This window comes from Nothobranchius furzeri, chromosome 3 (assembly GCF_043380555.1).
Source record: "Nothobranchius furzeri strain GRZ-AD chromosome 3, NfurGRZ-RIMD1, whole genome shotgun sequence".
Classification (NCBI taxonomy): Eukaryota; Metazoa; Chordata; class Actinopteri; order Cyprinodontiformes; family Nothobranchiidae; genus Nothobranchius; species Nothobranchius furzeri.
Window position 1 is genome coordinate 79,260,524 of NC_091743.1, and position 22,131 is coordinate 79,282,654.

Below are 22,131 nucleotides of genomic sequence, written 5' to 3' on the forward strand. Positions count from 1 at the left end.
CTGATTGTGTAAATGTACCTGTTTCAATTATTTATCTTAAAGCAGCCATTTCCTCAATTATGACATCAACAATGATTTTTGACAATAGATACAGAGTACAGTAATGAAACTCTTCCCTGACCGGGAATCGAACCCGGGCCACGACGGTGAGAGCGTCGGATCCTAGCCACTAGACCATCAGGGAGACACTATTCCTCTTTATCCACCAAGTGAATGGTTGCACAGTTGTATAGAATCAGTCATTCCATGAACTTGCATTGTCCAACTGACGTCCTGATTTTGGATTTCTTTTGCCACAAAAATGTGCGTAGAGTCCCATCGGTGTGTAAAATGACCTTCCGGAACGTCTACAATTAGGCTCAATTGTCTTAAATTTAGCAAGCAGTCAAGCACGCCTAAGAGCAAATATTTATTGCAACACATAGACTTTAAGAACCAAATTCTGGAAAAGTTTTTTTGTGTTGTGAACTAAAGTTATACTATGGCCTCAGACTGTCAACAGTCATGGAATTTGACGAAATGTACAGCGTTGGAGATTATTTTAGCACTGGAACTGCTATAGGTTTTTGGGTGGACATCACTGTCATGTTGAAAATCAAAAGGTCTTTCTTTGATTACATTTTGTTGCCTTCCTGTGGATTAAGTTTCATCTTAATGTAGATCAAATTGAACACAGACAACGGTTTCTGATCTGACTCTTTGTCAGCAGTCACTGATGGTGCAAGTCAAATTAGTTTAGTGCACAATAAAAATGTAAAACTTCAAACCCCAAGAAAGACCAGTCATTTCATCTTTCCGATCATAACGATTTTACATTGAATTATGTGGCATTGGTGGTATAGTGGTGAGCATAGCTGCCTTCCAAGCAGTTGACCTGGGTTCGATTCCCGGCCAATGCAAAGATTTATCTGTCCTACTTCGAAGTAAGCAGATTGCAGAGTATTTCCTAATCCATTCTAAACATCACCAAACCTACTGATTGTGTAAATGTACCTGTTTTTAATTATTTATCTTAAAGCAGCCATTTCCTCCATTAAGTCATCAACAATGATTTTTGACAATAGATACAGAGTACAGTAATGAAACTCTTCCCTGACCGGGAATCGAACCCGGGCCACGACGGTGAGAGCGTCGGATCCTAGCCACTAGACCATCAGGGAGACACTATTCCTCTTTATCCACCAAGTGAATGCTTGCACAGTTGTATAGAATCAGTCATTCCATGAACTTGCATTGTCCAACTGACGTCCTGATTTTGGATTTCTTTTGCCACAAAAATGTGCGTAGAGTCCCATCGGTGTGTAAAATGACCTTCCGGAACGTCTACAATTAGGCTCAATTGTCTTAAATTTAGCAAGCAGTCAAGCACGCCTAAGAGCAAATATTTATTGCAACACATAGACTTTAAGAACCAAATTCTGGAAAAGTTTTTTTGTGTTGTGAACAAAAGCTATAGTGAACTAAAGCTATACTATGGCCTCAAACTGTCAACAGTCATGGAATTTGACGGAATGTACAGCGTTGGAGACTATTTTAGCACTGGAACTGCTATAGGTTTTTGGGTGGACATCTCTGTCATGTTGAAAATCAAAAGGTCTTTCTTTGATTACATTTTGTTGCCTTCCTGTGGATTAAGTTTCATCTTAATGTAGATCAAATTGAACACAGACAACGGTTTCTGATCTGACTCTTTGTCAGCAGTCACTGATGGTGCAAGTCAAATTAGTTTAGTGCACAATAAAAATGTAAAACTTCAAACCCCAAGAAAGACCAGTCATTTCATCTTTCTGATCATAACGATTTTTCATTGACTACGTGGCATTGGTGGTATAGTGGTGAGCATAGCTGCCTTCCAAGCAGTTGACCCGGGTTCAATTCCCGGCCAATGCAAAGACTCATCTGTCCTACTTCAAATTAAGCAGATTGCATAGTATTTCCTAATCGATTCTGAACATCGCCAAAATTACTGATTGTGTAAATGAACCTATTTTTAATTATTTATCTTAAAGCAGCCATTTCCTCAATTATGTCATTAACAATGATATTTGACATCAGATAATGAATATAGAAATGAAACTCTTCCCTGACCGGGAATCGAACCCGGGCCACGACGGTGAAAGCGTCGGATCCTAGCCACTAGACCATCAGGGAGACACTCTCCCTCTTAATCCACCAAGTGAACACTTGCACAGTTGTATAGAATCAGTCATTCCATGAACTTGCATTGTCCAACTGACGTCCTGATTTTGGATTTCTTTTGCCACAAAAATGTGCGTAGAGTCCCATCGGTGTGTAAAATGACCTTCCGGAACGTCTACAATTAGGCTCAATTGTCTTAAATTCAGCAAGCAGTCAAGCACGCCTAAGAGCAAATATTTATTGCAACACATAGACTTTAAGAACCAAATTCTGGAAAAGTTTTTTTGTGTTGTGAACAAAAGCTGTAGTGAACTAAAGCTATACTATGGCCTCAGACTGTCAACAGTCATGGAATTTGACGGAATGTACAGCGTTGGAGACTATTTTAGCACTGGAACTGCTATAGGTTTTTGGGTGGACATCTCTGTCATGTTGAAAATCAAAAGGTCTTTCTTTGATTACATTTTGTTGCCTTCCTGTGGATTAAGTTTCTTCTTAATGTAGATCAAATTGAACACAGACAACGGTTTCTGATCTGACTCTTTGTCAGCAGTCACTGATGGTGCAAGTCAAATTAGTTCAGTGCACAATAAAAATGTAAAACTTCAAACCCCAAGAATGACCAGTAATTGCATCTTTCCGATCATAACGTTTTTACATTGAGTTATGTGGCATTGGTGGTATAGTGGTGAGCATAGCTGCCTTCCAAGCAGTTGACCCGGGTTCGATTCCCGGCCAAAGCAAAGATTCATCTGTCCTACTTCAAATTAAGCAGATTGCAGAGTATTTCCTAATCCATACTAAACATCACCAAACCTACTGATTGTGTAAATGTACCTGTTTCAATTATTTATCTTAAAGCAGCCATTTCCTCAATTATGACATCAACAATGATTTTTGACAATAGATACAGAGTACAGTAATGAAACTCTTCCCTGACCGGGAATCGAACCCGGGCCACGACGGTGAGAGCGTCGGATCCTAGCCACTAGACCATCAGGGAGACACTATTCCTCTTTATCCACCAAGTGAATGCTTGCACAGTTGTATAGAAACACTCATTCCATGAACTTGCATTGTCCAACTGACGTCCTGATTTTGGATTTCTTTTGCCACAAAAATGTGCGTAGAGTCCCATCGGTGTGTAAAATGACCTTCCGGAACGTCTACAATTAGGCTCAATTGTCTTAAATTTAGCAAGCAGTCAAGCACGCCTAAGAGCAAATATTTATTGCAACACATAGACTTTAAGAACCAAATTCTGGAAAAGTTTTTTTGTGTTGTGAACTAAAGTTATACTATGGCCTCAGACTGTCAACAGTCATGGAATTTGACGAAATGTACAGCGTTGGAGATTATTTTAGCACTGGAACTGCTATAGGTTTTTGGGTGGACATCACTGTCATGTTGAAAATCAAAAGGTCTTTCTTTGATTACATTTTGTTGCCTTCCTGTGGATTAAGTTTCATCTTAATGTAGATCAAATTGAACACAGACAACGGTTTCTGATCTGACTCTTTGTCAGCAGTCACTGATGGTGCAAGTCAAATTAGTTTAGTGCACAATAAAAATGTAAAACTTCAAACCCCAAGAAAGACCAGTCATTTCATCTTTCCGATCATAACGATTTTACATTGAATTATGTGGCATTGGTGGTATAGTGGTGAGCATAGCTGCCTTCCAAGCAGTTGACCTGGGTTCGATTCCAAGCCAATGCAAAGATTTATCTGTCCTACTTCGAAGTAAGCAGATTGCAGAGTATTTCCTAATCCATTCTAAACATCACCAAACCTACTGATTGTGTAAATGTACCTGTTTTTAATTATTTATCTTAAAGCAGCCATTTCCTCCATTAAGTCATCAACAATGATTTTTGACAATAGATACAGAGTACAGTAATGAAACTCTTCCCTGACCGGGAATCGAACCCGGGCCACGACGGTGAGAGCGTCGGATCCTAGCCACTAGACCATCAGGGAGACACTATTCCTCTTTATCCACCAAGTGAATGCTTGCACAGTTGTATAGAATCAGTCATTCCATGAACTTGCATTGTCCAACTGACGTCCTGATTTTGGATTTCTTTTGCCACAAAAATGTGCGTAGAGTCCCATCGGTGTGTAAAATGACCTTCCGGAACGTCTACAATTAGGCTCAATTGTCTTAAATTTAGCAAGCAGTCAAGCACGCCTAAGAGCAAATATTTATTGCAACACATAGACTTTAAGAACCAAATTCTGGAAAAGTTTTTTTGTGTTGTGAACTAAAGTTATACTATGGCCTCAGACTGTCAACAGTCATGGAATTTGACGAAATGTACAGCGTTGGAGATTATTTTAGCACTGGAACTGCTATAGGTTTTTGGGTGGACATCACTGTCATGTTGAAAATCAAAAGGTCTTTCTTTGATTACATTTTGTTGCCTTCCTGTGGATTAAGTTTCATCTTAATGTAGATCAAATTGAACACAGACAACGGTTTCTGATCTGACTCTTTGTCAGCAGTCACTGATGGTGCAAGTCAAATTAGTTTAGTGCACAATAAAAATGTAAAACTTCAAACCCCAAGAAAGACCAGTCATTTCATCTTTCCGATCATATTGATTTTACATTGAGTTATGTGGCATTGGTGGTATAGTGGTGAGCATAGCTGCCTTCCAAGCAGTTGACCTGGGTTCGATTCCCGGCCAATGCAAAGATTTATCTGTCCTACTTCGAAGTAAGCAGATTGCAGAGTATTTCCTAATCCATTCTAAACATCACCAAACCTACTGATTGTATAAATGTACCTGTTTTTAATTATTTATCTTAAAGCAGCCATTTCCTCAATTATGTCATCAACAATGATTTTTGACAATAGATACAGAGTACAGTAATGAAACTCTTCCCTGACCAGGAATCGAACACGGACCACGAAGGTGAAAGCGTCGGATCCTAGCCACTAGACCATCAGGGAGACACTCTTCCTGTTCATCCACCAAGTGAACACTTGCACAGTTGTATAGAATCAGTCATTCCATGAACTTGCATTGTCCAACTGACATCCTGATTTTGGATTTCTTTTGCCACAAAAATGTGCGTAGAGTCCCATCGGTGTGTAAAATGACCTTCCGGAACGTCTACAATTAGGCTCAATTGTCTTAAATTCAGCAAGCAGTCAAGCACGCCTAAGAGCAAATATTTATTGCAACACATAGACTTTAAGAACCAAATTCTGGAAAAGTTTTTTGTCTTGTGAACAAAAGCTATAGTGAACTAAAGCTATACTATGGCCTCAGACTGTCAACAGTCATGGAATTTGACGGAATGTACAGCGTTGGAGACTATTTTAGCACTGGAACTGCTATAGGTTTTTGGGTGGACATCTCTGTCATGTTGAAAATCAAAAGGTCTTTCTTTGATTACATTTTGTTGCCTTCCTGTTGTAACGTGAGGAAATATGGGTTTTCTGTCACAATGGTGGTGTTGGACTCAGCTGTGTCAAAGCTGGGTCGCTGAGAACTTTCACCCACAGATTAAGACCTGAACGCCAGCGAGTCTGGGAGGAAACCATAACATCTGCCACCTGCAGTCTACCAGAAGATGTGTTTACATGAGTTGTACCCAGACCAAGTCAAAACATAAAGTTTAAACTTCTTTTTCTTGATTTTAATGTTAAAATAACATTATCATTTTGCTCATTATAAATGTGTTTAATCAAATGAATGACTATTTAGCTTTGGGGTAATTATAATGGTTTAATGAATCCATTCTTAAATAATGTTGAGAATGTTTGTTACTGACCTTCACACACACTCAAGCACAAACATTCACACACATCCACACACACCTGCTCACAGTAAACTCCAGACACATTTGATGACGCACGTTTGCTTTGAGAAGAGAAAGGTTTTTGGTAAGTTTTCAGTCTTTTGATTCAGTTCGTGTTGGACAACGAGAGAGAACAGACCTGAAAACCAAAGGGGGGGCAGAGCCTGTTGGCTCGTTCTTCCCCCCTTTCACGCTGTTTCTGCCAAGCCAGGCAGAATAGCTGAATCGCGACTTCTAACGAAGACTCATTACCGAGTCTTTTGATTTCTGAGTGAATTAACTTAAGAAAGCGCATCGATAAAACGCTCTACCATCCACGTGTACCGAGGGCAACTCTGGACCGGTTCCGTTCGACACCTATGTCTCCTGTCAGCCGCCGGTGTCATCTGGATGAACCACAACATCCTCCACGGCCCGGATCCGAAAGAGGGTCCACAAGAGTTTGGTGAGACAGAGCACGGTTTTAGCGTTTGATGCAGTTCTCTGATAAGACCTAAGTTTATCCAAACCATCACTTCACTCAGACACCTGTTTCTTCTTGAAGCAAAATCAGACTCACACACGCATTCATGTCACAACATTCTCAATCTTCATAAATTCACCAGAAGGTCTATTTGAGCAAGAACAGCATATAAACTGTTAAAAGATTGTCCCACAAAGTTGCCAATGTGATTGTTATTTCCTGTTTGTCAATTTTCAAAATCATTAGTTTAATTTGAAGAATTAAAACTTTTAATCCTTCAAACTTGTTTCCTCATTGAACTGAAACACAGACACTCAGATATTATCGGCAGTTTATGGATGAAAACAACCTTTGAGTCTTCTGAACAATATAAAATTTGGTTATTGATTTATTAAAATTAATATTCCGAATTAATACGTAGCATGGTTTCTCTTTCATAAAAGAGCATAAATCCATAACGCTACACTGTGGATTAAGTTTCTTCTTAATGTAGATCAAATTGAACACAGACAACGGTTTCTGATCTGACTCTTTGTCAGCAGTCACTGATGGTGCAAGTCAAATTAGTTCAGTGCACAATAAAAATGTAAAACTTCAAACCCCAAGAATGACCAGTAATTGCATCTTTCCGATCATAACGATTTTACATTGAATTATGTGGCATTGGTGGTATAGTGGTGAGCATAGCTGCCTTCCAAGCAGTTGACCTGGGTTCGATTCCCGGCCAATGCAAAGATTTATCTGTCCTACTTCGAAGTAAGCAGATTGCAGAGTATTTCCTAATCCATTCTAAACATCACCAAACCTACTGATTGTGTAAATGTACCTGTTTTTAATTGTTTATCTTAAAGCAGCCATTTCCTCAATTATGTCATCAAAAATGATTTTTGACAAGAGATACTGAGTACAGAAATGAAACTCTTCCCTGACCGGGAATTGAACCCGGGCAAAGACGGTGAGAGCATCGGATCCTAGCCACTAGACCATCAGGGAGACACTATTCCTCTTTATCCACCAAGTGAATGCTTGCACAGTTGTATAGAATCAGTCATTCCATGAACTTGCATTGTCCAACTGACGTCCTGATTTTGGATTTCTTTTGCCACAAAAATGTGCGTAGAGTCCCATTGGTGTGTAAAATGACCTTCCGGAACGTCTACAATTAGGCTCAATTGTCTTAAATTCAGCAAGCAGTCAAGCACGCCTAAGAGCAAATATTTATTGCAACACATAGACTTTAAGAACCAAATTCTGGAAAAGTGTTTTTGTGTTATGAAATAAAGCTATAGTGAACTAAAGCTATACTATGGCCTCAGACTGTCAACAGTCATGGAATTTGACGGAATGTACAGCGTTGGAGACTATTTTAGCACTGGAACTGCTATAGGTTTTTGGGTGGACATCTCTGTCATGTTGAAAATCAAAAGGTCTTTCTTTGATTACATTTTGTTGCCTTCCTGTGGATTAAGTTTCATCTTAATGTAGATCAAATTGAACACAGACAACGGTTTCTGATCTGACTCTTTGTCAGCAGTCACTGATGGTGCAAGTCAAATTAGTTTAGTGCACAATAAAAATGTAAAACTTCAAACCCCAAGAAAGACCAGTCATTTCATCTTTCCGATCATAACGATTTTTCATTGAATTACGTGGCATTGGTGGTATAGTGGTGAGCATAGCTCCCTTCCAAGCAGTTGACCCGGGGTTCGATTCCCGGCCAATGCAAAGATTCGTCTGTCCTACTTCAAATTAAGCAGATTGCATACTATTTCCTAATCCATTCTAAACATCACCAAAATTACTGATTGTGTAAATGAACCTATTTTTAAATATTTATCTTAAAGCAGCCATTTCCTCAATTATGTCATTAACAATGATATTTGACATTAGATAATGAATATAGAAATGAAACTCTTCCCTGACCGGGAATCGAACCCGGGCCACGACGGTGAAAGCGTCGGATCCTAGCCACTAGACCATCAGGGAGACACTCTCCCTCTTAATCCACCAAGTGAACGCTTGCACAGTTGTATAGAATCAGTCATTCCATGAACTTGCATTGTCCAACTGACGTCCTGATTTTGGATTTCTTTTGCCACAAAAATGTGCGTAGAGTCCCATCGGTGTGTAAAATGACCTTCCGGAACGTCTACAATTAGGCTCAATTGTCTTAAATTCAGCAAGCAGTCAAGCACGCCTAAGAGCAAATATTTATTGCAACACATAGACTTTAAGAACCAAATTCTGGAAAAGTTTTTTTGTGTTGTGAACAAAAGCTATAGTGAACTAAAGCTATACTATGGCCTCAGACTGTCAACAGTCATGGAATTTGACGGAATGTACAGCGTTGGAGACTATTTTAGCACTGGAACTGCTATAGGTTTTTGGGTGGACATCTCTCTCATGTTGAAAATCAAAAGGTCTTTCTTTGATTACATTTTGTTGCCTTCCTGTGGATTAAGTTTCTTCTTAATGTAGATCAAATTGAACACAGACAACGGTTTCTGATCTGATTCATTGTCAGCAGTCACTGATGGTGCAAGTCAAATTAGTTCAGTGCACAATAAAAATGTAAAACTTCAAACCCCAAGAATGACCAGTAATTGCATCTTTCCGATCATAACGATTTTACATTGAATTATGTGGCATTGGTGGTATAGTGGTGAGCATAGCTGCCTTCCAAGCAGTTGACCTGGATTCGATTCCCGGCCAATGCAAAGATTTATCTGTCCTACTTCGAAGTAAGCAGATTGCAGAATATTTCCTAATCCATTCTAAACATCACCAAACCTACTGATTGTGTAAATGTACCTGTTTTTAATTATTTATCTTAAAGCAGCCATTTCCTCAATTATGTCATCAACAATGATTTTTGACAATAGATACAGAGTACAGTAATGAAACTCTTCCCTGACAGGGAATCAAACCCGGGCCATGACGGTGAAAGCGTCGGATCCTAGCCACTAGACCATCAGGGAGACACTCTCCCTCTTAATCCACCAAGTGAACACTTGCACAGTTGTATAGAATCAGTCATTCCATGAACTTGCATTGTCCAACTGATGTCCTGATTTTGGATTTCTTTTGCCACAAAAATGTGCGTAGAGTCCCATCGGTGTGTAAAATGACCTTCCGGAACGTCTACAATTAGGCTCAATTGTCTTAAATTCAGCAAGCAGTCAAGCACGCCTAAGAGCAAATATTTATTGCAACACATAGACTTTAAGAACCAAATTCTGGAAAAGTTTTTTTGTGTTGTGAACAAAAGCTATAGTGAACTAAAGCTATACTATGGCCTCAGACTGTCAACAGTCATGGAATTTGACGGAATGTACAGCGTTGGAGACTATTTTAGCACTGGAACTGCTATAGGTTTTTGGGTGGACATCTCTGTCATGTTGAAAATCAAAAGGTCTTTCTTTGATTACATTTTGTTGCCTTCCTGTGGATTAAGTTTCTTCTTAATGTAGATCAAATTGAACACAGACAACGGTTTCTGATCTGACTCTTTGTCAGCAGTCACTGATGGTGCAAGTCAAATTAGTTCAGTGCACAATAAAAATGTAAAACTTCAAACCCCAAGAATGACCAGTAATTGCATCTTTCCGATCATAACGATTTTACATTGAATTATGTGGCATTGGTGGTATAGTGGTGAGCATAGCTGCCTTCCAAGCAGTTGACTCGGGTTCGATTCCTGGCCAATGCAAAGATTCATCTGGCCTACTTCAAATTAAGCAGATTGCAGAGTATTTCCTAATCCATTCTACACATCACCAAACATACTGATTGTGTAAATGTACCTGTTTTTAATTATTTATCTTAAAGCAGCCATTTCCTCAATTATGTCATCAACAATGATTTTTGACAATAGATACAGAGTACAGTAATGAAACTCTTCCCTGACCGGGAATCGAACCCGGGCCACGACGGTGAGAGCATCGGATCCTAGCCACTAGACCATCAGGGAGACACTATTCCTCTTTATCCACCAAGAGAATGCTTGCACAGTTGTATAGAATCAGTCATTCCATGAACTTGCATTGTCCAACTGACGTCCTGATTTTGGATTTCTTTTGCCACAAAAATGTGCGTAGAGTCCCATCGGTGTGTAAAATGACCTTCCGGAACGTCTACAATTAGGCTCAATTGTCTTAAATTCAGCAAGCAGTCAAGCACGCCTAAGAGCAAATATTTATTGCAACACATAGACTTTAAGAACCAAATTCTGGAAAAGTTTTTTTGTGTTGTGAACAAAAGCTATAGTGAACTAAAGCTATACTATGGCCTCAGACTGTCAACAGTCATGGAATTTGACGGAATGTACAGCGTTGGAGACTATTTTAGCACTGGAACTGCTATAGGTTTTTGGGTGGACATCTCTGTCATGTTGAAAATCAAAAGGTCTTTCTTTGATTACATTTTGTTGCCTTCCTGTGGATTAAGTTTCTTCTTAATGTAGATCAAATTGAACACAGACAACGGTTTCTGATCTGACTCTTTGTCAGCAGTCACTGATGGTGCAAGTCAAATTAGTTCAGTGCACAATAAAAATGTAAAACTTCAAACCCCAAGAATGACCAGTAATTGCATCTTTCCGGTCATAACGATTTTACATTGAATTATGTTGCATTGGTGGTATAGTGGTGAGCATAGCTGCCTTCCAAGCAGTTGAACTGGGTTCGATTCCCGGCCAATGCAAAGATTTATCTGTCCTACTTTGAAGTAAGCAGATTGCAGAGTATTTCCTAATCCATTCTAAACATCACCAAAATTACTGATTGTGTAAATGAACCTATTTTTAATTATTTATCTTAAAGCAGCCATTTCCTCAATTATGTCATTAACAATGATATTTGACATTAGATACTGGATGTAGAAATGAAACTCTTCCCTGACCAGGAATCGAACCCGGGCCACGACGGTGAAAGCGTCGGATCCTAGCCACTAGACCATCAGGGAGACACTCTCCCTCTTAATCCACCAAGTGAACGCTTGCACAGTTGTATAGAATCAGTCATTCCATGAACTTGCATTGTCCAACTGACGTCCTGATTTTGGATTTCTTTTGCCACAAAAATGTGCGTAGAGTCCCATCGGTGTGTAAAATGACCTTCCGGAACGTCTACAATTAGGCTCAATTGTCTTAAATTCAGCAAGCAGTCAAGCACGCCTAAGAGCAAATATTTATTGCAACACATAGACTTTAAGAACCAAATTCTGGAAAAGTTTTTTTGTGTTGTGAACAAAAGCTATAGTGAACTAAAGCTATACTATGGCCTCAGACTGTCAACAGTCATGGAATTTGACGGAATGTACAGCGTTGGAGACTATTTTAGCACTGGAACTGCTATAGGTTTTTGGGTGGACATCTCTGTCATGTTGAAAATCAAAAGGTCTTTCTTTGATTACATTTTGTTGCCTTCCTGTGGATTAAGTTTCTTCTTAATGTAGATCAAATTGAACACAGACAACGGTTTCTGATCTGACTCTTTGTCAGCAGTCACTGATGGTGCAAGTCAAATTAGTTCAGTGCACAATAAAAATGTAAAACTTCAAACCCCAAGAAAGACAAGTCATTTCATCTTTCCGATCATAACGATTTTACATTAAATTACGTGGCGTTGGTGGTATAGTGGTGAACATAGCTGCCTTCCAAGCAGATGACCCGGGTTCGATTCCCGGCCAATGCAAAGATTCATCTGTCCTACTTCAAATTAAGCAGATTGCATAGTATTTCCTAATCGATTCTGAACATCGCCAAAATTACTGATTGTGTAAATGAACCTATTTTTAATTATTTATCTTAAAGCAGCCATTTCCTCAATTATGTCATTAACAATGATATTTGACATCAGATAATGAATATAGAAATGAAACTCTTCCCTGACCGGGAATCGAACCCGGGCCACGACGGTGAAAGCGTCGGATCCTAGCCACTAGACCATCAGGGAGACACTCTTCCTCTTAATCCACCAAGTGAACACTTGCACAGTTGTATAGAATCAGTCATTCCATGAACTTGCATTGTCCAACTGACATCCTGATTTTGGATTTCTTTTGCCACAAAAATGTGCGTAGAGTCCCATCGGTGTGTAAAATGACCTTCCGGAACGTCTACAATTAGGCTCAATTGTCTTAAATTCAGCAAGCAGTCAAGCACGCCTAAGAGCAAATATTTATTGCAACACATAGACTTTAAGAACCAAATTCTGGAAAAGTTTTTTTGTGTTGTGAACAAAAGCTGTAGTGAACTAAAGCTATACTATGGCCTCAGACTGTCAACAGTCATGGAATTTGACGGAATGTACAGCGTTGGAGACTATTTTAGCACTGGAACTGCTATAGGTTTTTGGGTGGACATCTCTGTCATGTTGAAAATCAAAAGGTCTTTCTTTGATTACATTTTGTTGCCTTCCTGTGGATTAAGTTTCTTCTTAATGTAGATCAAATTGAACACAGACAACGGTTTCTGATCTGACTCTTTGTCAGCAGTCACTGATGGTGCAAGTCAAATTAGTTCAGTGCACAATAAAAATGTAAAACTTCAAACCCCAAGAATGACCAGTAATTGCATCTTTCCGATCATAACGTTTTTACACTGAGTTATGTGGCATTGGTGGTATAGTGGTGAGCATAGCTGCCTTCCAAGCAGTTGACCCGGGTTCGATTCCCGGCCAAAGCAAAGATTCATCTGTCCTACTTCAAATTAAGCAGATTGCAGAGTATTTCCTAATCCATACTAAACATCACCAAACCTACTGATTGTGTAAATGTACCTGTTTCAATTATTTATCATAAAGCAGCCATTTCCTCAATTATGACATCAACAATGATTTTTGACAATAGATACAGAGTACAGTAATGAAACTCTTCCCTGACCGGGAATCGAACCCGGGCCACGACGGTGAGAGCGTCGGATCCTAGCCACTAGACCATCAGGGAGACACTATTCCTCTTTATCCACCAAGTGAATGGTTGCACAGTTGTATAGAATCAGTCATTCCATGAACTTGCATTGTCCAACTGACGTCCTGATTTTGGATTTCTTTTGCCACAAAAATGTGCGTAGAGTCCCATCGGTGTGTAAAATGACCTTCCGGAACGTCTACAATTAGGCTCAATTGTCTTAAATTTAGCAAGCAGTCAAGCACGCCTAAGAGCAAATATTTATTGCAACACATAGACTTTAAGAACCAAATTCTGGAAAAGTTTTTTTGTGTTGTGAACTAAAGTTATACTATGGCCTCAGACTGTCAACAGTCATGGAATTTGACGAAATGTACAGCGTTGGAGATTATTTTAGCACTGGAACTGCTATAGGTTTTTGGGTGGACATCACTGTCATGTTGAAAATCAAAAGGTCTTTCTTTGATTACATTTTGTTGCCTTCCTGTGGATTAAGTTTCATCTTAATGTAGATCAAATTGAACACAGACAACGGTTTCTGATCTGACTCTTTGTCAGCAGTCACTGATGGTGCAAGTCAAATTAGTTTAGTGCACAATAAAAATGTAAAACTTCAAACCCCAAGAAAGACCAGTCATTTCATCTTTCCGATCATAACGATTTTACATTGAATTATGTGGCATTGGTGGTATAGTGGTGAGCATAGCTGCCTTCCAAGCAGTTGACCTGGGTTCGATTCCAAGCCAATGCAAAGATTTATCTGTCCTACTTCGAAGTAAGCAGATTGCAGAGTATTTCCTAATCCATTCTAAACATCACCAAACCTACTGATTGTGTAAATGTACCTGTTTTTAATTATTTATCTTAAAGCAGCTATTTCCTCCATTAAGTCATCAACAATGATTTTTGACAATAGATACAGAGTACAGTAATGAAACTCTTCCCTGACCGGGAATCGAACCCGGGCCACGACGGTGAGAGCGTCGGATCCTAGCCACTAGACCATCAGGGAGACACTATTCCTCTTTATCCACCAAGTGAATGCTTGCACAGTTGTATAGAATCAGTCATTCCATGAACTTGCATTGTCCAACTGACGTCCTGATTTTGGATTTCTTTTGCCACAAAAATGTGCGTAGAGTCCCATCGGTGTGTAAAATGACCTTCCGGAACGTCTACAATTAGGCTCAATTGTCTTAAATTTAGCAAGCAGTCAAGCACGCCTAAGAGCAAATATTTATTGCAACACATAGACTTTAAGAACCAAATTCTGGAAAAGTTTTTTTGTGTTGTGAACTAAAGTTATACTATGGCCTCAGACTGTCAACAGTCATGGAATTTGACGAAATGTACAGCGTTGGAGATTATTTTAGCACTGGAACTGCTATAGGTTTTTGGGTGGACATCACTGTCATGTTGAAAATCAAAAGGTCTTTCTTTGATTACATTTTGTTGCCTTCCTGTGGATTAAGTTTCATCTTAATGTAGATCAAATTGAACACAGACAACGGTTTCTGATCTGACTCTTTGTCAGCAGTCACTGATGGTGCAAGTCAAATTAGTTTAGTGCACAATAAAAATGTAAAACTTCAAACCCCAAGAAAGACCAGTCATTTCATCTTTCCGATCATATTGATTTTACATTGAGTTATGTGGCATTGGTGGTATAGTGGTGAGCATAGCTGCCTTCCAAGCAGTTGACCTGGGTTCGATTCCCGGCCAATGCAAAGATTTATCTGTCCTACTTCGAAGTAAGCAGATTGCAGAGTATTTCCTAATCCATTCTAAACATCACCAAACCTACTGATTGTATAAATGTACCTGTTTTTAATTATTTATCTTAAAGCAGCCATTTCCTCAATTATGTCATCAACAATGATTTTTGACAATAGATACAGAGTACAGTAATGAAACTCTTCCCTGACCAGGAATCGAACACGGACCACGAAGGTGAAAGCGTCGGATCCTAGCCACTAGACCATCAGGGAGACACTCTTCCTGTTCATCCACCAAGTGAACACTTGCACAGTTGTATAGAATCAGTCATTCCATGAACTTGCATTGTCCAACTGACATCCTGATTTTGGATTTCTTTTGCCACAAAAATGTGCGTAGAGTCCCATCGGTGTGTAAAATGACCTTCCGGAACGTCTACAATTAGGCTCAATTGTCTTAAATTCAGCAAGCAGTCAAGCACGCCTAAGAGCAAATATTTATTGCAACACATAGACTTTAAGAACCAAATTCTGGAAAAGTTTTTTGTCTTGTGAACAAAAGCTATAGTGAACTAAAGCTATACTATGGCCTCAGACTGTCAACAGTCATGGAATTTGACGGAATGTACAGCGTTGGAGACTATTTTAGCACTGGAACTGCTATAGGTTTTTGGGTGGACATCTCTGTCATGTTGAAAATCAAAAGGTCAAACCCCAAGAAAGACCAGTCATTTCATCTTTCCGATCATAATGATTTTACATTGAATTACATGGCATTTGTGGTATAGTGGTGAGCATAGCTGTCTTCCAAGCAGTTGACCCGGGTTCGATTCCCGGCTATTGCAAAGATTCATCTGTCCCACTTCAAATTAAGCAGATTGCAGAGTATTTCCTGATCCATTCTAAACATCACCAAACCTACTGATTGTGTAAATGTACCTATTTTTAATTATTTATCTTAAAGCAAACATTTCCTCAATTAAGTGATCAACAAAGATGTTTGACAATAGATACAGAGTACAGAAGTGAAACTATTCCCTGACCGGGAATCGAACCCGGGCCACGACGGTGAGAGCGTCGGATCCTATCCACTAGACCATCAGGGAGACACTCTTCCTCTATCCACCAAGTGAACACTTGTACAGTTGTATAGAATCAGTCATTCCATGAACTTGCATTGTCCAACTGACGTCCTGATTTTGGATTTCTTTTGCCACAAAAATGTGCGTAGAGTCCCATCGGTGTGTGAAATGACCTTCCGGAACGTCTACAATTAGGCTCAATTGTCTTAAATTCAGCAAGCAGTCAAGCACGCCTAAGAGCAAATTTTTATTGCAACACATAGACTTTAAGAACCAAATTCTGGAAAAGTTTTTTTGTGTTGTGAACAAAAGCTATAGTGAACTAAAGCTATACTATGGCCTCAGACTGTCAACAGTCATGGAATTTGACGGAATGTACAGCGTTGGAGACTATTTTAGCACTGGAACTGCTATAGGTTTTTGGGTGGACATCTCTGTCATGTTGAAAATCAAAAGGTCTTTCTTTGATTACATTTTGTTGCCTTCCTGTGGATTAAGTTTCTTCTTAATGTAGATCAAATTGAACACAGACAACGGTTTCTGATCTGACTCTTTGTCAGCAGTCACTGATGGTGCAAGTCAAATTAGTTCAGTGCACAATAAAAATGTAAAACTTCAAACCCCAAGAAAGACAAGTTATTTCATCTTTCCGATCATAACGATTTTACATTGAATTACGTGGCGTTGGTGGTATAGTGGTGAACATAGCTGCCTTCCAAGCAGATAACCCGGGTTCGATTCCCGGCCAATGCAAAGATTCATCTGTCCTTCTTCAAATTAAGTAGATTGCAGAGTATTTCCTAATCCATTCTAAACATCACCAAACCTACTGATTGTGTAAATGTACCTATTTTTAATTATTTATCTTAAAGCAGCCATTTCCTCAATTATGTCATCAACAATGATTTTTGACAATAGATACAGAGTACAGAAATGAAACTCTTCCCTGACCAAAATCGAACCCGGGCCACGACGGTGAAAGCGTCGGATCCTAGCCACTAGACCATCAGGGAGACACTCTTCCTGTTCATCCACCAAGTGAACACTTGCACAGTTGTATAGAATCAGTCATTCCATGAACTTGCATTGTCCAACTGACGTCCTGATTTTGGATTTCTTTTGCCACAAAAATGTGCGTAGAGTCCCATCGGTGTGTAAAATGACCTTCCGGAACGTCTACAATTAGGCTCAATTGTCTTAAATTCAGCAAGCAGTCAAGCACGCCTAAGAGCAAATATTTATTGCAACACATAGACTTTAAGAACCAAATTCTGGAAAAGTTTTTTTGTGTTGTGAACAAAAGCTATAGTGAACTAAAGCTATACTATGGCCTCAGACTGTCAACAGTCATGGAATTTGACGGAATGTACAGCGTTGGAGACTATTTTAGCACTGGAACTGCTATAGGTTTTTGGGTGGACATCTCTGTCATGTTGAAAATCAAAAGGTCTTTCTTTGATTACATTTTGTTGCCTTCCTGTGGATTAAGTTTCATCTTAATGTAGATCAAATTGAACACAGACAACGGTTTCTGATCTGACTCTTTGTCAGCAGTCACTGATGGTGCAAGTCAAATAAGTTTAGTGCACAATAAAAATGTAAAACTTCAAACCCCAAGAAAGACCAGTCATTTCATCTTTCCGATCATAAAGATTTTACATTGAGTTATGTGGCATTGGTGGTATAGTGGTGAGCATAGCTGCCTTCCAAGCAGTTGACCCGGGCTCGATTCCCGGCCAATGCAAAGATTCATCTGTCCTTCTTCAAATTAAGTAGATTTGCAGAGTATTTCCTAATCCATTCTAAACATCACCAAACCTACTGATTGTGTAAGTGTACCTATTTTTAATTATTTATCTTAAAGCAGCCATTTCCTCAATTATGTCATCAACAATGATTTTTGACAATAGATACGGAGTACAGAAATGAAACTCCTCCCTGACCGGGAATCGAACCGGGGCCACGACGGTGAAAGCGTCGGATCCTATCCACTAGACCATCAGGGAGACACTCTTCCTCTATCCACCAAGTGAACACTTGCACAGTTGTATAGAATCAGTCATTCCATGAACTTGCATTGTCCAACTGACGTCCTGATTTTGGATTTCTTTTGCCACAAAAATGTGCGTAGAGTCCCATCGGTGTGTAAAATGACCTTCCGGAACGTCTACAATTAGGCTCAATTGTCTTAAATTCAGCAAGCAGTCAAGCACGCCTAAGAGCAAATATTTATTGCAACACATAGACTTTAAGAACCAAATTCTGGAAAAGTTTTTTTGTGTTGTGAACAAAAGCTATAGTGAACTAAAGCTATACTATGGCCTCAGACTGTCAACAGTCATGGAATTTGACGGAATGTACAGCGTTGGAGACTATTTTAGCACTGGAACTGCTATAGGTTTTTGGGTGGACATCTCTGTCATGTTGAAAATCAAAAGGTCAAACCCCAAGAAAGACCAGTCATTTCATCTTTCCGATCATAATGATTTTACATTGAATTACATGGCATTTGTGGTATAGTGGTGAGCATAGCTGTCTTCCAAGCAGTTGACCCGGGTTCGATTCCCGGCTATTGCAAAGATTCATCTGTCCCACTTCAAATTAAGCAGATTGCAGAGTATTTCCTGATCCATTCTAAACATCACCAAACCTACTGATTGTGTAAATGTACCTATTTTTAATTATTTATCTTAAAGCAAACATTTCCTCAATTAAGTGATCAACAAAGATGTTTGACAATAGATACAGAGTACAGAAGTGAAACTATTCCCTGACCGGGAATCGAACCCGGGCCACGACGGTGAGAGCGTCGGATCCTATCCACTAGACCATCAGGGAGACACTCTTCCTCTATCCACCAAGTGAACACTTGTACAGTTGTATAGAATCAGTCATTCCATGAACTTGCATTGTCCAACTGACGTCCTGATTTTGGATTTCTTTTGCCACAAAAATGTGCGTAGAGTCCCATCGGTGTGTAAAATGACCTTCCGGAACGTCTACAATTAGGCTCAATTGTCTTAAATTCAGCAAGCAGTCAAGCACGCCTAAGAGCAAATTTTTATTGCAACACATAGACTTTAAGAACCAAATTCTGGAAAAGTTTTTTTGTGTTGTGAACAAAAGCTATAGTGAACTAAAGCTATACTATGGCCTCAGACTGTCAACAGTCATGGAATTTGATGGAATGTACAGCGTTGGAGACTATTTTAGCACTGGAACTGCTATAGGTTTTTGGGTGGACATCTCTGTCATGTTGAAAATCAAAAGGTCTTTCTTTGATTACATTTTGTTGCCTTCCTGTGGATTAAGTTTCTTCTTAATGTAGATCAAATTGAACACAGACAACGGTTTCTGATCTGACTCTTTGTCAGCAGTCACTGATGGTGCAAGTCAAATTAGTTCAGTGCACAATAAAAATGTAAAACTTCAAACCCCAAGAAAGACAAGTCATTTCATCTTTCCGATCATAACGATTTTACATTGAATTACGTGGCGTTGGTGGTATAGTGGTGAACATAGCTGCCTTCCAAGCAGATAACCCGGGTTCGATTCCCGGCCAATGCAAAGATTCATCTGTCCTTCTTCAAATTAAGTAGATTGCAGAGTATTTCCTAATCCATTCTAAACATCACCAAACCTACTGATTGTGTAAATGTACCTATTTTTAATTATTTATCTTAAAGCAGCCATTTCCTCAATTATGTCATCAACAATGATTTTTGACAATAGATACAGAGTACAGAAATGAAACTCTTCCCTGACCAAAATCGAACCCGGGCCACGACGGTGAAAGCGTCGGATCCTAGCCACTAGACCATCAGGGAGACACTCTTCCTGTTCATCCACCAAGTGAACACTTGCACAGTTGTATAGAATCAGTCATTCCATGAACTTGCATTGTCCAACTGACGTCCTGATTTTGGATTTCTTTTGCCACAAAAATGTGCGTAGAGTCCCATCGGTGTGTAAAATGACCTTCCGGAACGTCTACAATTAGGCTCAATTGTCTTAAATTCAGCAAGCAGTCAAGCACGCCTAAGAGCAAATATTTATTGCAACACATAGACTTTAAGAACCAAATTCTGGAAAAGTTTTTTTGTGTTGTGAACAAAAGCTATAGTGAACTAAAGCTATACTATGGCCTCAGACTGTCAACAGTCATGGAATTTGACGGAATGTACAGCGTTGGAGACTATTTTAGCACTGGAACTGCTATAGGTTTTTGGGTGGACATCTCTGTCATGTTGAAAATCAAAAGGTCTTTCTTTGATTACATTTTGTTGCCTTCCTGTGGATTAAGTTTCATCTTAATGTAGATCAAATTGAACACAGACAACGGTTTCTGATCTGACTCTTTGTCAGCAGTCACTGATGGTGCAAGTCAAATTAGTTTAGTGCACAATAAAAATGTAAAACTTCAAACCCCAAGAAAGACCAGTCATTTCATCTTTCCGATCATAAAGATTTTACATTGAGTTATGTGGCATTGGTGGTATAGTGGTGAGCATAGCTGCCTTCCAAGCAGTTGACCCGGGCTCGATTCCCGGCCAATGCAAAGATTCATCTGTCCTTCTTCAAATTAAGTAGATTTGCAGAGTATTTCCTAATCCATTCTAAACATCACCAAACCTACTGATTGTGTAAGTGTACCTATTTTTAATTATTTATCTTAAAGCAGCCATTTCCTCAATTATGTCATCAACAATGATTTTTGACAATAGATACGGAGTACAGAAATGAAACTCCTCCCTGACCGGGAATCGAACCGGGGCCACGACGGTGAAAGCGTCGGATCCTATCCACTAGACCATCAGGGAGACACTCTTCCTCTATCCACCAAGTGAACACTTGCACAGTTGTATAGAATCATTCATTCCATGAACTTGCATTGTCCAACTGACGTCCTGATTTTGGATTTCTTTTGCCACAAAAATGTGCGTAGAGTCCCATCGGTGTGTAAAATGACCTTCCGGAACGTCTACAATTAGGCTCAATTGTCTTAAATTCAGCAAGCAGTCAAGCACGCCTAAGAGCAAATATTTATTGCAACACATAGACTTTAAGAACCAAATTCTGGAAAAGTTTTTTTGTGTTGTGAACAAAAGCTATAGTGAACTAAAGCTATACTATGGCCTCAGACTGTCAACAGTCATGGAATTTGACGGAATGTACAGCGTTGGAGACTATTTTAGCACTGGAACTGCTATAGGTTTTTGGGTGGACATCTCTCTCATGTTGAAAATCAAAAGGTCTTTCTTTGATTACATTTTGTTGCCTTCCTGTGGATTAAGTTTCATCTTAATGTAGATCAAATTGAACACAGACAACGGTTTCTGATCTGACTCTTTGTCAGCAGTCACTGATGGTGCAAGTCAAATTAGTTTAGTGCACAATAAAAATGTAAAACTTCAAACCCCAAGAAAGACCAGTCATTTCATCTTTCCGATCATAACGATTTTACATTGAATTACATGGCATTGGTGGTATAGTGGTGAGCATAGCTGCCTTCCAAGCAGTTGACCCGGGTTCGATTCACGGCCAATGCAAAGATTCATCTGTCCTACTTCAAATTAAGCAGATTGCAGAGTATTTCCTTATCCATTCTAAACATCACCAAACCTACTGATTGTGTAAATGTACCTATTTTTAATTATTTATCTTAAAGCAGCCATTTCCTCAATTAAGTCTTCAACAAAGATTTTTGACAATAGATACAGAGTACAGAAGTGAAACTCATCCCTGACCGGGAATCGAACCCGGGCCACCACGGTGAGAGCGTCGGATCCTATCCACTAGACCATCAGGGAGACACTCTTCCTCTTTCCACCAAGTGAACACTTGCACAGTTGTATAGAATCAGTCATTCCATGAACTTGCCTTGTCCAACTGACGTCCTGATTTTGGATTTCTTTTGCCACAAAAATGTGCGTAGAGTCCAATCGGTGTGTAAAATGACCTTCCGGAACGTCTACAATTAGGCTAAATTGTCTTAAATTCAGCAAGCAGTCAAG

General features: G+C 39.4%; 28 non-coding genes across 28 annotated transcripts; 12 read left to right on the plus strand and 16 right to left on the minus strand.

Moving 5' to 3' along the window:
- Window positions 1–112: 112 nt before the first annotated feature.
- On the minus strand, window positions 113–184 carry trnae-cuc (transfer RNA glutamic acid (anticodon CUC)). The gene has a single exon. It is a non-coding gene; the product is annotated as a tRNA-Glu (tRNA).
- A 643-nt stretch (window positions 185–827) lies between these two features.
- trnag-ucc (transfer RNA glycine (anticodon UCC)) lies at window positions 828–899 on the plus strand. Its single transcript has one exon. It is a non-coding gene; the product is annotated as a tRNA-Gly (tRNA).
- A 189-nt stretch (window positions 900–1,088) lies between these two features.
- Window positions 1,089–1,160, minus strand: trnae-cuc (transfer RNA glutamic acid (anticodon CUC)). Its single transcript has one exon. It is a non-coding gene; the product is annotated as a tRNA-Glu (tRNA).
- Window positions 1,161–1,818: 658 nt separating this feature from the next.
- trnag-ucc (transfer RNA glycine (anticodon UCC)) lies at window positions 1,819–1,890 on the plus strand. The gene has a single exon. It is a non-coding gene; the product is annotated as a tRNA-Gly (tRNA).
- Window positions 1,891–2,079: 189 nt separating this feature from the next.
- trnae-uuc (transfer RNA glutamic acid (anticodon UUC)) lies at window positions 2,080–2,151 on the minus strand. Its single transcript has one exon. It is a non-coding gene; the product is annotated as a tRNA-Glu (tRNA).
- A 659-nt stretch (window positions 2,152–2,810) lies between these two features.
- trnag-ucc (transfer RNA glycine (anticodon UCC)) lies at window positions 2,811–2,882 on the plus strand. Its single transcript has one exon. It is a non-coding gene; the product is annotated as a tRNA-Gly (tRNA).
- Window positions 2,883–3,070: 188 nt separating this feature from the next.
- Window positions 3,071–3,142, minus strand: trnae-cuc (transfer RNA glutamic acid (anticodon CUC)). The gene has a single exon. It is a non-coding gene; the product is annotated as a tRNA-Glu (tRNA).
- Window positions 3,143–4,046: 904 nt separating this feature from the next.
- On the minus strand, window positions 4,047–4,118 carry trnae-cuc (transfer RNA glutamic acid (anticodon CUC)). The gene has a single exon. It is a non-coding gene; the product is annotated as a tRNA-Glu (tRNA).
- Window positions 4,119–4,761: 643 nt separating this feature from the next.
- trnag-ucc (transfer RNA glycine (anticodon UCC)) lies at window positions 4,762–4,833 on the plus strand. The gene has a single exon. It is a non-coding gene; the product is annotated as a tRNA-Gly (tRNA).
- Window positions 4,834–7,071: 2,238 nt separating this feature from the next.
- On the plus strand, window positions 7,072–7,143 carry trnag-ucc (transfer RNA glycine (anticodon UCC)). Its single transcript has one exon. It is a non-coding gene; the product is annotated as a tRNA-Gly (tRNA).
- Window positions 7,144–8,325: 1,182 nt separating this feature from the next.
- trnae-uuc (transfer RNA glutamic acid (anticodon UUC)) lies at window positions 8,326–8,397 on the minus strand. The gene has a single exon. It is a non-coding gene; the product is annotated as a tRNA-Glu (tRNA).
- A 1,912-nt stretch (window positions 8,398–10,309) lies between these two features.
- Window positions 10,310–10,381, minus strand: trnae-cuc (transfer RNA glutamic acid (anticodon CUC)). The gene has a single exon. It is a non-coding gene; the product is annotated as a tRNA-Glu (tRNA).
- A 659-nt stretch (window positions 10,382–11,040) lies between these two features.
- trnag-ucc (transfer RNA glycine (anticodon UCC)) lies at window positions 11,041–11,112 on the plus strand. Its single transcript has one exon. It is a non-coding gene; the product is annotated as a tRNA-Gly (tRNA).
- Window positions 11,113–11,301: 189 nt separating this feature from the next.
- Window positions 11,302–11,373, minus strand: trnae-uuc (transfer RNA glutamic acid (anticodon UUC)). The gene has a single exon. It is a non-coding gene; the product is annotated as a tRNA-Glu (tRNA).
- A 659-nt stretch (window positions 11,374–12,032) lies between these two features.
- On the plus strand, window positions 12,033–12,104 carry trnag-ucc (transfer RNA glycine (anticodon UCC)). The gene has a single exon. It is a non-coding gene; the product is annotated as a tRNA-Gly (tRNA).
- A 189-nt stretch (window positions 12,105–12,293) lies between these two features.
- On the minus strand, window positions 12,294–12,365 carry trnae-uuc (transfer RNA glutamic acid (anticodon UUC)). Its single transcript has one exon. It is a non-coding gene; the product is annotated as a tRNA-Glu (tRNA).
- Window positions 12,366–13,024: 659 nt separating this feature from the next.
- Window positions 13,025–13,096, plus strand: trnag-ucc (transfer RNA glycine (anticodon UCC)). The gene has a single exon. It is a non-coding gene; the product is annotated as a tRNA-Gly (tRNA).
- Window positions 13,097–13,284: 188 nt separating this feature from the next.
- trnae-cuc (transfer RNA glutamic acid (anticodon CUC)) lies at window positions 13,285–13,356 on the minus strand. Its single transcript has one exon. It is a non-coding gene; the product is annotated as a tRNA-Glu (tRNA).
- A 904-nt stretch (window positions 13,357–14,260) lies between these two features.
- trnae-cuc (transfer RNA glutamic acid (anticodon CUC)) lies at window positions 14,261–14,332 on the minus strand. Its single transcript has one exon. It is a non-coding gene; the product is annotated as a tRNA-Glu (tRNA).
- Window positions 14,333–14,975: 643 nt separating this feature from the next.
- On the plus strand, window positions 14,976–15,047 carry trnag-ucc (transfer RNA glycine (anticodon UCC)). The gene has a single exon. It is a non-coding gene; the product is annotated as a tRNA-Gly (tRNA).
- A 1,022-nt stretch (window positions 15,048–16,069) lies between these two features.
- On the minus strand, window positions 16,070–16,141 carry trnae-cuc (transfer RNA glutamic acid (anticodon CUC)). Its single transcript has one exon. It is a non-coding gene; the product is annotated as a tRNA-Glu (tRNA).
- Window positions 16,142–17,789: 1,648 nt separating this feature from the next.
- Window positions 17,790–17,861, plus strand: trnag-ucc (transfer RNA glycine (anticodon UCC)). The gene has a single exon. It is a non-coding gene; the product is annotated as a tRNA-Gly (tRNA).
- A 190-nt stretch (window positions 17,862–18,051) lies between these two features.
- Window positions 18,052–18,123, minus strand: trnae-uuc (transfer RNA glutamic acid (anticodon UUC)). Its single transcript has one exon. It is a non-coding gene; the product is annotated as a tRNA-Glu (tRNA).
- A 760-nt stretch (window positions 18,124–18,883) lies between these two features.
- Window positions 18,884–18,955, minus strand: trnae-cuc (transfer RNA glutamic acid (anticodon CUC)). Its single transcript has one exon. It is a non-coding gene; the product is annotated as a tRNA-Glu (tRNA).
- Window positions 18,956–20,603: 1,648 nt separating this feature from the next.
- trnag-ucc (transfer RNA glycine (anticodon UCC)) lies at window positions 20,604–20,675 on the plus strand. The gene has a single exon. It is a non-coding gene; the product is annotated as a tRNA-Gly (tRNA).
- A 190-nt stretch (window positions 20,676–20,865) lies between these two features.
- Window positions 20,866–20,937, minus strand: trnae-uuc (transfer RNA glutamic acid (anticodon UUC)). The gene has a single exon. It is a non-coding gene; the product is annotated as a tRNA-Glu (tRNA).
- Window positions 20,938–21,594: 657 nt separating this feature from the next.
- Window positions 21,595–21,666, plus strand: trnag-ucc (transfer RNA glycine (anticodon UCC)). The gene has a single exon. It is a non-coding gene; the product is annotated as a tRNA-Gly (tRNA).
- A 189-nt stretch (window positions 21,667–21,855) lies between these two features.
- trnae-cuc (transfer RNA glutamic acid (anticodon CUC)) lies at window positions 21,856–21,927 on the minus strand. The gene has a single exon. It is a non-coding gene; the product is annotated as a tRNA-Glu (tRNA).
- Between the last annotated feature and the right edge of the window lie 204 nt (window positions 21,928–22,131).